Genomic DNA, 15,630 nt, shown 5'->3' on the forward strand with positions numbered 1-15,630 from the left:
CAACTATTTGAAAAATGTTAAATGTGCAGAAAAATGTTAACCATGTATTAAAAATGATTAAAAAAATTGATCATGTATATAAAAATGTTAATAAAGTATTCAAGAAAATATTAAATAATTATTTTAAAAATGTTAATGAAGCATTTGAAAAATGTTAAAAGTGTATTAAAAAATGTTGACCAGGTACCATTAAATGTAAACTTTTATTTGAAAAATGTTAGTTAAACATTTCAAAAATATTAAATGTCTCTATTGACCATGTATTCACAAATTGTTAATCTGGTATTTGAAAAATGTTAATCAAATATTGGAAAAATGTTAAACATGTATTAGAAAATTTAATTAGATATATACAAGAAATGTGTATAGAAAACAATGAAAACTGGTGAAAAACAAGAAATAAAGAAAAAACGCGAAGAAAGACAAAGAAAAAAAGAAAAAAAACATAATGAACCCAATAAGATATAAAGAAAACCGAAGAAAGAGACCAAAAAATAAAGGAAATAAAAAATCCAATGAAAACAGAGAAAAAAGGGTGAAAACAAAGCAGAAAAGTTCCAAAAAACTCAATGAAAAACTAGCTCGTTTCGCGTGAAGTAGGTCGCACCCAACTACCTTAGCATGAACTTGACGTGAGCTGAGTGGCTAGTAGTGCCTCGCGTCTTGATGGGGACCGGGGATCGATCCTTGGGTGCCCCCTTATCTTTGTTGTTTCTTTTTTAAGTCTGCGTGCGCTAATGGGCTAGCCTGACACTGTAGTAGCTCGATGCGAGAGATCCTTCCGTCTCGCTTGGTGCGAGATATAGCTCCCTGCGTCTTATGACAGGCTAGAACTTCAACTAGAGTGCGTTAGTAGCAGATATGAGAGCAGCACAGTATCCAGCCTAATAAGATTTTTTTTTTTGAATTGTTTGGATTGCTTACCACATATGTCACGTGGTATCCGGCCTAATAAGTGATATGGAGAAGACATCAAAGTTGTTTTCAACCAGAGATTTTACAAACTTCTTCTTTATTTACTACTCCCTCCGTTCCTAAATATTTGTCTTTCAAGACATTTCAAACGACTACTACATACGGATGTATGTAGACATATTTTAGAGTATAGATTCATTTATTTTGCTTCGTATGTAGTCACTTGTTGAAATGCCTAGAAAGACAAGTATTTAGAAACGGAGGGAGTACCTGTAATTTTGCTTATGAATCTAGAGAGTTGAACTATAAGGCTGATAGACTTGCTAGGCATGGTGTTTCTCTCCCTGTGAGGAGGCATATGTGGTTGGGCACTAAGCATGACCCAATTGTAATTCCTATGAACATTTTAGCTAATAAATAAAAGCCTAGCAAGCTTTTCTCAAAAAACTAAGAGGAGCAATTATCCCTAAAAAAACTAAGAGGAGCAATTTGCCTACGTACATCCAGTGTGGGGGCTCATCGTACATGTCCAACTTCTCTAGATGTGTCACCCGCTATTTCCTCATGACTTAATTGGATAAGAAGTATTTAGGAAACTGATTTTTCTTATCCTGAATTACGAGCATAACAAACTAATACCTTGTTTGAATTTGTCTAACAAACTCAGGGATATCTAAAACTAGTTTCCATAAGACCCAGAAATCAAGTGTTGGAAAAAACTACTATTTTGTGTGAGTTGTATTCTACAAGGAAAATAGTCCAACTTAGAGAAGAAGGAAAGGAGATATGCGTCCGAGAAGAACTCCAACCTCTCGACCCCTATATAAGGACGCAAAGACCCTATGAGGATGTGAGAGGGATCGAGACAAGTCATTACCAAGGAAGATTGATCGATGACATTTGTAGACATCATAAATAAATCAATCTAGATTGCTACCATATCCTCGAGGAGTCACCCATGAACGCGCCGAGACCAGAATTGTAATCGCTCCCGTGCCTTGTCTCAATATACATATAAGTATAAGTAGGGCTTTTTTGTACATGATACCGAACTTGGGTAAACCATGTGCCCCATGTTTGTCCGATGACTTCAGGTGAGATCCCACTATCATACAAAATTATGTAATGTTGTTAGGTACATTAACAAAAAACACCTTGCCAGTGTGTTCATTTTTCATTTTTCTCACGTCATCATAATCTTTGTGTACCACATAATTGTAAGAAAACATTCGAAATCTTATGATTGGTTCCATTGTAAGTATTAACCAGCTTGATCGATGGACACATGCGTTCTGACCTCACCAATCCTCTCCATCTTATCGATATCCTCGAGAAGCATATGGCTTTCGCTATCCTCTCTTATTCTTTTGATCCCAAATTAGGACCTCTCTTTCATGCACATCTTGATGTTGCCCACCAATTCCTCTCATCTCACCGAACTCTTTCCTCTCTGCCTCTAGGTCGGCATATGTTGCTGCCACCAATAGGGCTCATGAACCGTAATAATGTGACAAAGGCTTGTCATAAGTGTTAATGATATCGTCATGCACACCATTTTCCAGGTCTGTCAGTGGTATGTCATACAGCCGCCAACCAAAGAGTTACCAATGACGCGCGAGCACCTGCACATCATTGGTAAGCGTTTCGGTGACAAGCTCACATCTTCTACAACTAATAACATGGTGGCTATAGTTGTTTCGCGTCTAGTGTGTACTTGTTAAAATTTCGAGCCTAAACCTCAATTGGACAAATACTATAAGCATGCTTCTACAATTGGGTAATATTAATATGTGAAAGAGAGAAGTCTGACAAAACCTATATACATTCCGCGGTATTGTATAAAGCAGTGTTATCTATCTCGGTACGACACTCTAAACTACGTGGTAGTGTGAATGAAACCACAATTAACTGAGGGGGGCTTGCCAAAAGTGTCGATGGCATCGTTATGTGTGACATGATTTGTAACAAGTGGAAAACCTACACTTAAAAATAGTTACTAATTACTATAATAACTACAACGCTGCATTCCGTGAAAATAATTTTGTTGTTGCAAACTCATGAGAAGAAGAATTTACAAACTGCTTTACAACTATAGTAGAGTTACCATATGTGTTTGGAGTCTAACCAGGCGACACGCAAACTTAGAGTCATCGTATCTTGGCCTCTATTAAAAAACCCTCATTCAAACACTTTCCCTTCAAATTTAAATGCTTAGCACATCAAGCCAACACGCACATAGTTTGTAACAAGTTACATGAACAAAAGCATTTAGCCGGCGACATTTGCAAATCACATTTTGCTAGCGTGCGCATCATCCCCTTCATCAGCATGTGCGCCATTCCCTTCTCCGACATGTTCACCATCTCCTTATTTAGCTAGTGCATCATCCCCTTCTCCTTTGGCGTGTGCATTGTCCCCTCTTTCGAGGTTCTTGGAATGTGTGCACCATTCACTCCTTCTCCCAAAATGCTCGTCCCACTATATCCATTTGGTGCGAATCCAACATGATTAACCGATTCTCCTCGGCTATGTGTTCAGTTGTCACCCGGTGCTCCTTAATTTGTAGCCTATGTGTCTCCATCTCTTCCTGGCGTCATCAGCTATCTTGCATAGCATCCTATCTTACCCTCTCATCTTGATTCTTCTTCTCCTCCATCTCTAGCTTCTCTTACTTCCTCTTCTGAGTGCACTCGTTTATTGTCCTTCTCTCTTGAGCTTCCCCTTTCCTCTCTTCCTTTTGTCGGGTTGACCCATGAGAGACACCGGACTGGGACTTGTAGGCATCTTTTCCCTTTCCTCTCCATCACCATCATCATCGTCATTGTCGTCCATCTTCGAAGAGGAATTGCTGCGCTTCTCAGTTTTTGGACTGGTGTTATGATTGCTCGACTTTCAATTGTCATGGCCTTCTAACAAATTTTGGAGGCCAAATGTCTTGCCCGCCGACTTGGTCATTTGTTGGTACCTCTCTTAGGCGTTGTTATCCTAAAACAAACAAATGCTCAAATTGATGAGAATGCTCAAAGTAATCAGATGTGACAATCAAGAAACAATAAGATTGCTTACATATCAGTCAATGGTGGCACTGCTAGGAGGAGCTTGTTTCACTTGCTCCAAACAACATGGCCAACAGTTGCACATCTTTTAATCGTACCCCCATTGGTTTGTGAGATATTTGAGGGTACGATTCATTCTCCACCCAAGATGATGTTTGAAACGCTCCTCCATGTGCTTCCAATATACTTTGCACTCATTTGATCTTTCTCGACATCTGTATCGAAAGATATATTGAAGGAAATATGCCCTAGAGGCAATAATAAAGTTATTATTTATTTTCTTATATCATGATAAATGTTTATTATTCATGCTAGAATTGTATTAACCGGAAACATAATACATGTGTGAATACATAGACAAACAGAGTGTCACTAGTATGCCTCTACTTGACTAGCTCGTTGATCAAAGATGGTTATGTTTCCTAACCATAGACATGAGTTGTCATTTGATTAACGGGATCACATCATTAGGAGAATGATGTGATTGACTTGACCCATTACGTTAGCATAGCACTTGATCGTTTAGTTTGTTGTTATTGCTTTCTTCATGACTTATACATGTTCCTATGACTATGAGATTATGCAACTCCTGTTTACCAGAGGAACACTTTGTGTGCTAACAAACGTCACAACGTAACTGGGTGATTATAAAGGTGCTCTACAGGTGTCTCCGAAGGTACTTGTTGGGTTGGCGTATTTCGAGATTAGGATTTGTCACTCCGATTGTCGGAGAGGTATCTCTGGGCCTTCTCGGTAATGCACATCACTTAAGCCTTGCAAGCATTGCAACTAATGAGTTAGTTGCGGGATGATGTATTACGGAATGAGTAAAGAGACTTGCCAGTAACGAGATTGAACTAGGTATTAAGATACCGACGATTGAATCTCGGGCAAGTAAAATACCAATGACAAAGGGAACAACGTATGTTGTTATGCGGTCTGACCGATAAAGATCTTTGTAGAATATGTGGGAGCCAATATGAGCATCCAGGTTCCGCTATTGGTTATTGACTGGAGACATGTCTCGGTCATGTCTACATAGTTCTCGAACCCGTAGGGTCCGCACGCTTAAAGTTTTGGTGACGATTGTATTATGAGTTTATGTGATTTGATGTACCAAAGGTAGTTTGGAGTCCCGGATGATATCGGGGACATGACGAGGAGTCTCGAAATGGTCGAGATGTAAAGATCGATATATTGGACGACTATATTCGGACATCGGAAAGGTTCCGAGTGATTCGGGTATTTTCGGGGGTACCGGGGAGTTACGGGAATACGAGGAAGAAGTAATGGGCCTCATGGGCCAAGTGGTGGAAGAGAGGAGGCAGGGCGCGCGGCCCCCCCTAGCCCAAACCGAATTGGACTAGGGGACCGGCCCCCCTTTCTTCCTTCTCCTTCCTTCTCCTTCTCCTCCTTCCTTTCCTCCTCCTAGTAGGAGTAGGAAAGGGGAGTCCTACTCCTACTAGGAGGAGGACTCCTCCTCCTGGCACGCCCACAGAGGGCCGGCCGGCCTCCCCCCTTGCTCCTTTATATACAGGGGCAGGGGGACACCTCTAGACACACAAGTTGATCTCTTGATCTCTTAGCCGTGTGCGGTGCCCCCCTCCACCATAATCCACCTCGATCATATCATAGCGGTGCTTAGGCGAAGCACTGCGTCGGTAGAACATCATCATCGTCACCACGCCGTCGTGCTGACGAAACTCTCCCTCAACACTCGGCTAGATCGGAGTTCGAGGGACGTCATCGAGTTGAACGTGTGCAGAACTCGGAGGTGCCGTGCGTTCGGTACTTGATCGGTTGGATCGTGAAGACGTACGACTACATCAACCGCATTGTGCTAACGCTTCCGCTTTCGGTCTACGAGGGTACATGGACAACACTCTCCCCTCTCATTGCTATGCATCACCATGATCTTGCGTGTGCGTAGGAATATTTTTGAAATTACTACGTTCCCCAACAGTGGCATCCGAGCCAGGTTTTATGCGTTGATGTTATATGCACGAGTAAAACACAAGTGAGTTGTGGGCGATATAAGTCATACTGCTTACCAGCATGTCATATTTTGGTTCGGTGATATTGTTGGATGAAGCGGCCCGGACCGACATTACGCGTACGCTTACGCGAGACTGGTTCTACCGACGTGCTTTGCACACAGGTGGCTGGCGGGTGTCAGTTTCTCCAACTTTAGTTGAACCGAGTGTGGCTACGCCCGGTCCTTGCGAAGGTTAAAACAGCACCAACTTGACAAACTATCGTTGTGGTTTTTGATGCGTAGGTAAGAAACGGTTCTTGCTAAGCCCATAGCAGCCACGTAAAACTTGCAACAACAAAGTAGAGGACGTCTAACTTGTTTTTGCAGGGCATGTTGTGATGTGATATGGTCAAGAAATGATGCTAAATTTTATTGTATGAGATGATATGTTTTGTAACCGAGTTATCGGCAACTGGCAGGAGCCATATGGTTGTCGCTTTATTGTATGCAATGCAATTGCGCTGTAATGCTTTACTTTATCACTAAGCGGTAGCGATAGTCGTGGAAGTATAAGATTGGCGAGACGACAACGATGCTACGATGGTGATCAAGGTGTCGCGCCGGTGACGATGGTGATCATGACGGTGCTTCGGAGATGGAGATCACAAGCATAAGATGATGATGGCCATATCATATCACTTATATTGATTGCATGTGATGTTTATCTTTTATGCATCTTATCTTGTTTTGATTGACGGTGGCATTATAAGATGATCTCTCACTAAATTTCAAGATAAAAGTGTTCTCCCTGAGTATGCACCGTTGCCAAAGTTCATCGTGCCCAGACACCACGTGATGATTGGGTGTGATAAGCTCTACGTCCATCTACAACGGGTGCAAGCCAGTTTTGCACACGCAGAATACTCAGGTTAAACTTGACGAGCCTAGCATATGCATATATGGCCTCGGAACACTGAGACTGAAAGGTCGAGCATGAATCATATTGTAGATATGATCAACATAGTGATGTTCACCATTGAAAACTACTCCATTTCACGTGATGATCGGTTATGGTTTAGTTGATTTGGATCACGTGATCACTTAGATGATTAGAGGGATGTCTATCTAAGTGGGAGTTCTTAAGTAATATGATTAATTGAACTTTAAATTTATCATGAACTTAGTCCTAGTAGTATTAGCATATCTATGTTGTAGATCAATAGCTCGCGTTGTTGCTTCCCTATGTTTATTTTGATATGTTCCTAGAGAAAAACTAAGTTGAAAGATGTTAGTAGCAATGATGCGGATTGGATCCGTGATCTGAGGTTTATCCTCATTGCTGCATAGAAGAATTATGTCCTTGATGCACCGCTAGGTGACTGACCTATTGCAGGAGCAGATGCAGCCGTTATGAATGTTTGGCTAGCTCAATATGATGGCTACTTGATAGTTTAGTGCACCATGCTTAACAGCTTAGAATCGGGATTTCAAAGACGTTTTGAACGTCATGGACCATATGAGATGTTCCAGGAGTTGAAGTTAATATTTCAAGCAAATACCCGAGTTGAGAGATATGAAGTCTCCAACAAGTTCTATAGCTAAAAGATGGAGGAGAATAGCTCAAGCAGTGAGCATGTGCTCAGATTGTCTGGGTACTACAATCGCTTGAATCAAGTGGGAGTTAATCTTCCAGATAAAATAGTGATTGACAGAATTCTCTAGTCACCATCACCAAGTTAGTAGAACTTCATGATGAACTATAATATGCAAGGGATAACGGAAGCGATTCCCAAGCTCTTCGTGATGCTGGAATCAACGAAGGTAGAAATCAAGAAAAGCGTCAATTGTTGATGGTAAATAAAACCACTAGTTTCAAGAAAAAGGGCAAAGGGAAAGAAAGGAAACTTCAAGAAGAACGGCAAGCAAGTTGCTGCTCAAGTGAAGAAGCCCAAGTCTAGTCCTAAGCCTGAGACTAAGTGCTTCTACTGCAAAGGGACTGGTCACTGGAAGCGGAACTGCCCCAAGTATTTGGTGGATAAGAAGGATGGCAAAGTGAACAAAGGTATATTTGATATACAAATTATTTATGTGTATTTTACTAGTGTTCGTAGCAGCCCCTCGGTATTTGATACTAGTTCAGTTGCTAAGAATAGTAACTCAAAACGGGAGTTGCAGAATGAACAGAGACTAGTTAAGGGTGAAGTGACGATGTGTATTGGAAATGGTTCCAAGATTGATATGATCATCATCGCACACTCCCTATACTTTCGGGATTAGTGTTAAACCTAAAATAAATGTTATTTAGTGTTTGCGTTGAGCATGAATATGATTGGATCATGTTTATTGCAATACGGTTATTCATGTAAGTTAGAGAATAATTGTTGTTCTGTTTACATGAATAAAACCTTCTATGGTCATACACCCAATGAAAATGGTTTGTTGGATCTCGATCGTGGTGATACACATTTTTATAATATTGAAGCCAAAAGATGCAAAGTTAATAATGATAGTGCAATTTATTTGTGGCACTACCGTTTAGGTCATATTGGTGTAAAGCGCATGAAGAAAATCCATGCTGATGGGCTTTTGGAATCACTTGATTATGAATCAGTTGATGCTTGCCAACCATGCCTCATGGGCAAGATGACTAAGACTCCGTTCTCCGGAACAATGGAGCGAGCAATAGATTTGTTGGATCATACATACTGATGTATGTGGTCCGATGAATATTGAGGCTCGCGGCAGGTATCATTATTTTCTGATCTTCATAGATGATTTGAGCAGATATGAGTATATCTACTTGATGAAACACAAGTCTGAAACATTTGAAAAGTTCAAAGAATTTCAGAGTGAAGTGGAGAATCATCATACCAAAAATAAAAGTTTCTACGATATGATCGCAGAAGTAAAATATTTGAGTTACGAGTTTGGTCTTCAGTTAAAACAATGTGAAATAGTTTCACTACTCACGCCACCTGGAACACCACAGTGTAATGGTGTGCCGAACATCGTAACCGTACTTTATTAGATATGGTGCGATCTATGATGTCTCTTACCGATTTACCACTATCATTTTGGGGTTATGCATTAGAGACAGCTACATTCACATTAAATAGGGCACCATCTAAATCCGTTGAGATGACACTGTATGAACTATGGTTTTGCAAGAAATCTAAGCTGTCATTTCTTAAAGTTTGAGGTTGCAATGCTTATGTGAAAAATTTTCAACCTGATAAGCTCAAACCCAAATCGGAGAAGTGCATCTTCATAGGATACCCAAAAGAAAATGTTTGGTACACCTTCTATCACAGATCCGAAGGCAAGATATTCGTTGCTGAGAATGGATCCTTTCTAGAGAAGGAGGTTCTCTCGAAAGAAGTGAGTGGGAGGAAAGTAGAAGAGGTAACTTTACCTGCTCCCTTATTGGAAAGTAGTTCATCACAGAAATATGTTCCTGTGACTACTACACCAATTAGTGAGGAAGCTAATGATGATGATCATGTAACTTCAGATCAAGTTGCTACCGAACCTTGTAGGTAAACCAGAGTGAGATCCGCACCAGAGTGGTATGGTAATCCTGTTCTGGAGGTCATGTTACTTGACCATGACGAGCCTACGAACTATGAGGAAGCGATGATGAGCCCAGATTCCACGAAATGGCTTGAGGCCATAAAATCTGAGATGAGATCCATGTATAAGAACAAAGTATGGACTTTGATTGACTTTCCCAAAGATCGGCGAGCCATTGAGATTAAATGGATCTTCAAGAGGAAGACGGACGTTGATAGTAGTGTTACTATCTACAAAGCTAGAATTGTCGCAAAAGGTTTTCGACAAGTTCAAGGTGTTGACTATGATGAGAGTTTCTCACTCGTATCTATGCTTAAGGCTGTCTGAATCATGTTAGCAATTGCCACATTTTATGAAATCTGGCAAATGGATAAACAAAACTGCATTCCTTAATGGATTTATTAAAGAAGAGTTGTATATGATGCAATCAGAAGGTTTTGTCAATCCTAAAGGTGCTAACAAAATATGCAAGCTACAACGATCCATCTATGGACTGGTGCAAGCATCTCGGAGTTGGAATATACGCTTTGATAAGTTGATCAAAGCATATAGTTTTATACAGACTTGCGGTGAAGCCTATATTTACAAGAAAGTGAGTGGGAGCACTACAACATTTCTGATAAGTATATGTATGACATATTGTTGATCGGAGATAATGTAGAATTATTCAGCAAAGCATAAAGGTATGTTTGAAAGGAGTTTTTTCAAAGAAAGACCTCGGTGAAGCTGCTTACATATTGAGCATCAAGATCTATAGAGATAGATCAAGACGCTTGATAAGTTTTTTCAATGAGTACATACCTTGACAAGATTTTGAAGTAGTTCAAAATGGAACAGTCAAAGAAGGAGTTCTTGCCTGTGTTACAAGGTGTGAAGTTGAGTAAGACTCAAAACCCGACCACGACAGAAGATAGAGAGAGAATGAAAGTCATTCCCTATGCCTCAGCCATAGGTTCTATAAAGTATGCCATGCTGTGTACCAGACCTATTGTATACCCTGCCCTGAGTTTGGCAAAGGAGTACAATAGTGATCTAGGAGTAGATCACTGGACATTGGTCAAAATTATCCTTAGTGGAATAAGGATATGTTTCTCGATTATGGAAGTGACAAAAGGTTCGTCGTAAAGGGTTACGTCGATGCAAATTTTGACACTGATCCAGATGACTCAAAATCTCAATCTGGAAACATATTGAAAGTGGGAGCAATTAGCTAGAGTAGCTCTGTGCAGAGCATTGTTGACATAGAAATTTGCAAAATACTTACGGATCTGAATGTGGCAGACCCGTTGACTAAACTTCTCTCACAAGCAAAACATGATCACACCTCAGTACTCTTTGGGTGTTAATCACATAGCGATGTGAACTAGATTATTGACTCTAGTAAACCCTTTGGGTGTTGGTCACATGTCGATGTGAACTATGGGTGTTAATCACATGGTGATGTGAACTATTGGTATTAAATCACATGGCGATGTGAACTAGATTATTGACTCTAGTGCAAGTGGGAGACTGAATGAAATATGACCTAGAGGCAATAATAAAGTTATTATTTATTTCCTCATATCATGATAAATGTTTATTATTCATGCTAGAATTGTATTAACCGGAAACATAATACATGTGTGAATACATAGACAAACAGAGTGTCACTAGTATGCCTCGACTTGACTAGCTCGTTGATCAAAGATGGTTATGTTTCCTAACCATAGACATGAGTTGTCATTTGATTAACGGGATCACATCATTAGGAGAATGATGTGATTGACTTGACCCATTACGTTAGCATAGCACTTGATTGTTTAGTTGGTTGCTATTGCTTTCTTCATGACTTATACATGTTCCTATGACTATGAGATTATGCAACTCCCGTTTACCAGAGGAACACTTTGTGTGCTACCAAATGTCACAACGTAACTGGGTGATTATAAAGGTGCTCTACAGGTGTCTCCGAAGGTACTTGTTGGGTTGGCGTATTTCGAGATTAGGATTTGTCACTCCGATTGTCGGAGAGATATCTCTGGGCCCTCTCGGTAATGCACATCACTTAAGCCATGCAAGCATTGCAACTAATGAGTTAGTTGCGGGATGATGTATTACGGAACGAGTAAAGAGACTTGCCAGTAACGAGATTGAACTAGGTATTAAGATACCGACGATCGAATCTCGGGCAAGTAACATACCGATGACAAAGGGAACAACGTGTTGGGGAACGTAGTAATTTCAAAAAAAAATTCCTACGCACACGCAAGATCATGGTGATGTATAGCAACGAGAGGGGAGAGTGTTGTCTACGTACCATCGTAGACCGACAGCGGAAGCGTTATGACAATGCAGTTGATGTAGTCGTACGTCTTCATGGCCCGACCGATCAAGCACCGAAACTACGACACCTCCGAGTTCTAGCACACGTTCAGCTCGATGATGATCCCCGGACTCCGATCCAGTAAAGTGTCGCGGAAGAGTTCCGTCAGCACGACGGCGTGGTGACGATCTTGATGTTCTACTGTCGCAGGGCTTCGCCTAAGCACCACTACAATATTATCGAGGACTATGGTGGAGGGGGAGGGCACCGCACACGGCTAAGAGAACGATCTTGAAGATCAACTTGTGTCTAGAGGTGCCCCCTGCCCCCGTATATAAAGGAGCAAGGGGGGGTGAAGGAAATATGCCCTAGAGGCAATAATAAAGTTATTATTATTTATTTCCTTATATCATGATAAATGTTTATTATTCATGCTAGAATTGTATTAACCGGAAACATAATACATGTGTGAATACATAGACAAACAGAGTGTCACTAGTATGCCTCTACTTGACTAGCTCGTTAATCAAAGATGGTTATGTTTCCTAACCATGAACAAAGTGTTGTTATTTGATTAACAAGGTCACATCATTAGTTGAATGATCTGATTGACATGACCCATTCCATTAGCTTAGCACCCGATCGTTTAGTATGTTGCTATTGCTTTCTTCATGACTTATACATGTTCCTATGACTATGAGATTATGCAACTCCCGTTTGCCGGAGGAACACTTTGTGTGCTACCAAACGTCACAACGTAACTGGGTGATTATAAAGGAGCTCTATAGGTGTCTCCAATGGTAGATGTTGGGTTGGCGTATTTCGAGAATAGGATTTGTCACTCCGATTGTCGGAGAGGTATCTCTGGGCCCTCTCGGTAATGCACATCACATAAGCCTTGCAAGCATTGCAACTAATGAGTTAGTTGCGGGATGATGTATTACGGAACGAGTAAAGAGACTTGCCGGTAACGAGATTGAACTAGGTATTGGATACCGACGATCGAATCTCGGGCAAGTAACATACCGATGACAAAGGGAACAACGTATGTTGTTATGCGGTCTGACCGATAAAGATCTTCGTAGAATATGTAGGAGCCAATATGGGCATCCAGGTCCCGCTATTGGTTATTGACCGGAGACGTGTCTCGGTCATGTCTACATTGTTCTCGAACCGTAGGGTCCGCACGCTTAACGTCACGATGACAGTTATTATGAGTTTATGCATTTTGATGTACCGAAGATTGTTCGGAGTCCCGGATGTGATCATGGACATGACGAGGAGTCTCGAAATGGTCGAGACATAAAGATTGATATATTGGAAGCCTATGTTTGGATATCGGAAGTGTTCCGGGTGAAATCGGGATTTTACCGGAGTACCGGGAGGTTACCGGAACCCCCCGGGAGCTATATGGGCCTTAGTGGGCTTTAGTGGAAAGGAGAAAGGGGCAGCCCAAGGTGGGCCGCGCGCCTCCCCCCTCCCCTAGTCCTATTAGGACAAGGAGAGGTGGCCGGCCCCCTCTCTCTCTCTCTTTCCCCCCTCGAGGAATCCTATTCCAACTAGGATTGGGGGGGGATCCTACTCCCAGAGGGAGTAGGACTCCCTTGGCGCGCCCTCCTTGGCCGGCCGCCCCCTCCCCCTTGGCTCCTTTATATACGGAGGCAGGGGGCACCCTAGGACACACAAGTTGATCCTTGAGATCGTTCCTTAGCCGTGTGCGGTGCCCCCTGCCACCATATTCCACCTCGATTATATTGTAGCGGTGCTTAGGCGAAGCCCTGCGACGGTAGAACATCAAGATCGTCACCACGCCGTCGTGCTGACAGAACTCCTCCCCGACGCTTTGCTGGATCGGAGCCCGGGGATCGTCATCGAGCTGTACGTGTGCTAAGAACTCGGAGGTGCCGGAGTAACGGTGCTTGGATCGGTCGGATCGAGAAGACGTACGACTACTTTCTCTACGTTGCGTCAACGCTTCCGCAGTCGGTCTGCGTGGGTACGTAGACAACACTCTCCCCTCTCGTTGCTATGCATCACCATGATCTTGCGTGTGCGTAGGAAATTTTTTGAAATTACTGCGTTCCCCAACAGTGGCATCCGAGCCTAGGTTTTATGGTTTGATGTTATATGCACGAGTAGAACACAAGTGAGTTGTGGGCGATATAAGTCATACTGCCTACCAGCATGTCATACTTTGGTTCAGCGGTATTGTTGGACGAGACGACCCGGACCAACATTACGCGTACGCTTACGCGAGACCGGTTCCCCCGACGTGCTTTGCACATAGGTGGCTTGCGGGCGACTGTCTCTCCAACTTTAGTTGAACCGGGTATGGCTACGCCCGGTCCTTGCGAAGGTTAAAACGGAGTCTATTTGACAAACTATCATTGTGGTTTTGATGCGTAGGTGAGATTGGTTCTTGCTTAAGCCCGTAGCAGCCACATAAAACTTGCAACAACAAAGTAGAGGACGTCTAACTTGTTTTTGCAGGGCATGTTGTGATGTGATATGGTCAAGGCATGATGATGAATTTTATTGTATGAGATGATCATGTTTTGTAACCGAGTTATCGGCAACTAGCAGGAGCCATATGGTTGTCGCTTTATTGTATGCAATGCAATCGCGATGTAATGCTTTACTTTATCACTAAGCGGTAGCGATAGTCGTGGAAGCATAAGATTGGCGAGACGACAACGATGCTACGATGGAGATCAAGGTGTCGCGCCGGTGACGATGGTGATCATGACAGTGCTTCGGAGATGGAGATCACAAGCACAAGATGATGATGGCCATATCATATCACTTATATTGATTGCATGTGATGTTTATCCTTTTATGCATCTTATCTTGCTTTGATTAACGGTAGCATTATAAGATGATCTCTCACTAAATTATCAAGAAGTGTTCTCCCTGAGTATGCACCGTTGCCAAAGTTCGTCGTGCCCAGACACCACGTGATGATCGGGTGTGATAAGCTCTACGTCCATCTACAACGGGTGCAAGCCAATTTTTGCACACGCAGAATACTCAGGTTAAACTTGACGAGCCTAGCATATGCAGATATGGCCTCGGAACACGGAGACCGAAAGGTCGAGCATGAATCATATAGTAGATATGATCAACATAACGATGTTCACCATTGAAAACTACTCCATCTCACGTGATGATCGGTTATGGTTTAGTTGATTTGGATCACGTGATCACTTAGAGGATTAGAGGGATGTCTATCTAAGTGGGAGTTCTTAAGTAATTTGATTAATTAAAATTAAACTTATCATGAACTTAGTACCTGATAGTATCTTGCTTGTTTATGTTGATTGTAGATAGATGGCTCGTGCTGTTGTTCCGTTGAATTTTAATGCGTTCCTTGAGAAAGCAAAGTTGAAAGATGATGGTAGCAATTACACGGACTGGGTCCGTAACTTGAGGATTATCCTCATTGATGCTTAGAAGAATTACGTCCTGGAAGCACCGCTGGGTGCCAGGCCTACTGAACGTTTGGGTTTCTTCTCCTGAGCAGCAACTTTCTTGCTGTTCTTTTTGAAGTTCCCCTTCTTCTTCCCTTTGCCCTTTTTCTTGAAACTAGTGGTCTTGTTGACCATCAACACTTGATGCTCCTTTTTGATTTCTACCTCCGCAGCTTTCAGCATTGCGAAGAGCTCGGGAATTGTCTTATTCATCCCTTGCATATTATAGTTCATCACGAAGCTCTTGTAGCTAGGTGGAAGTGATTGGAGAATTCTGTCAATAACGCAATCATCTGGAAGATTAACTCCCAATTGAATCAAGTGATTATTATACCCAGACATTTT

This window comes from Triticum urartu, chromosome 3A (assembly GCF_056163025.1).
Source record: "Triticum urartu cultivar PI428250 chromosome 3A, HENAU_Tu73, whole genome shotgun sequence".
Lineage (NCBI taxonomy): Eukaryota > Viridiplantae > Streptophyta > Magnoliopsida > Poales > Poaceae > Triticum > Triticum urartu.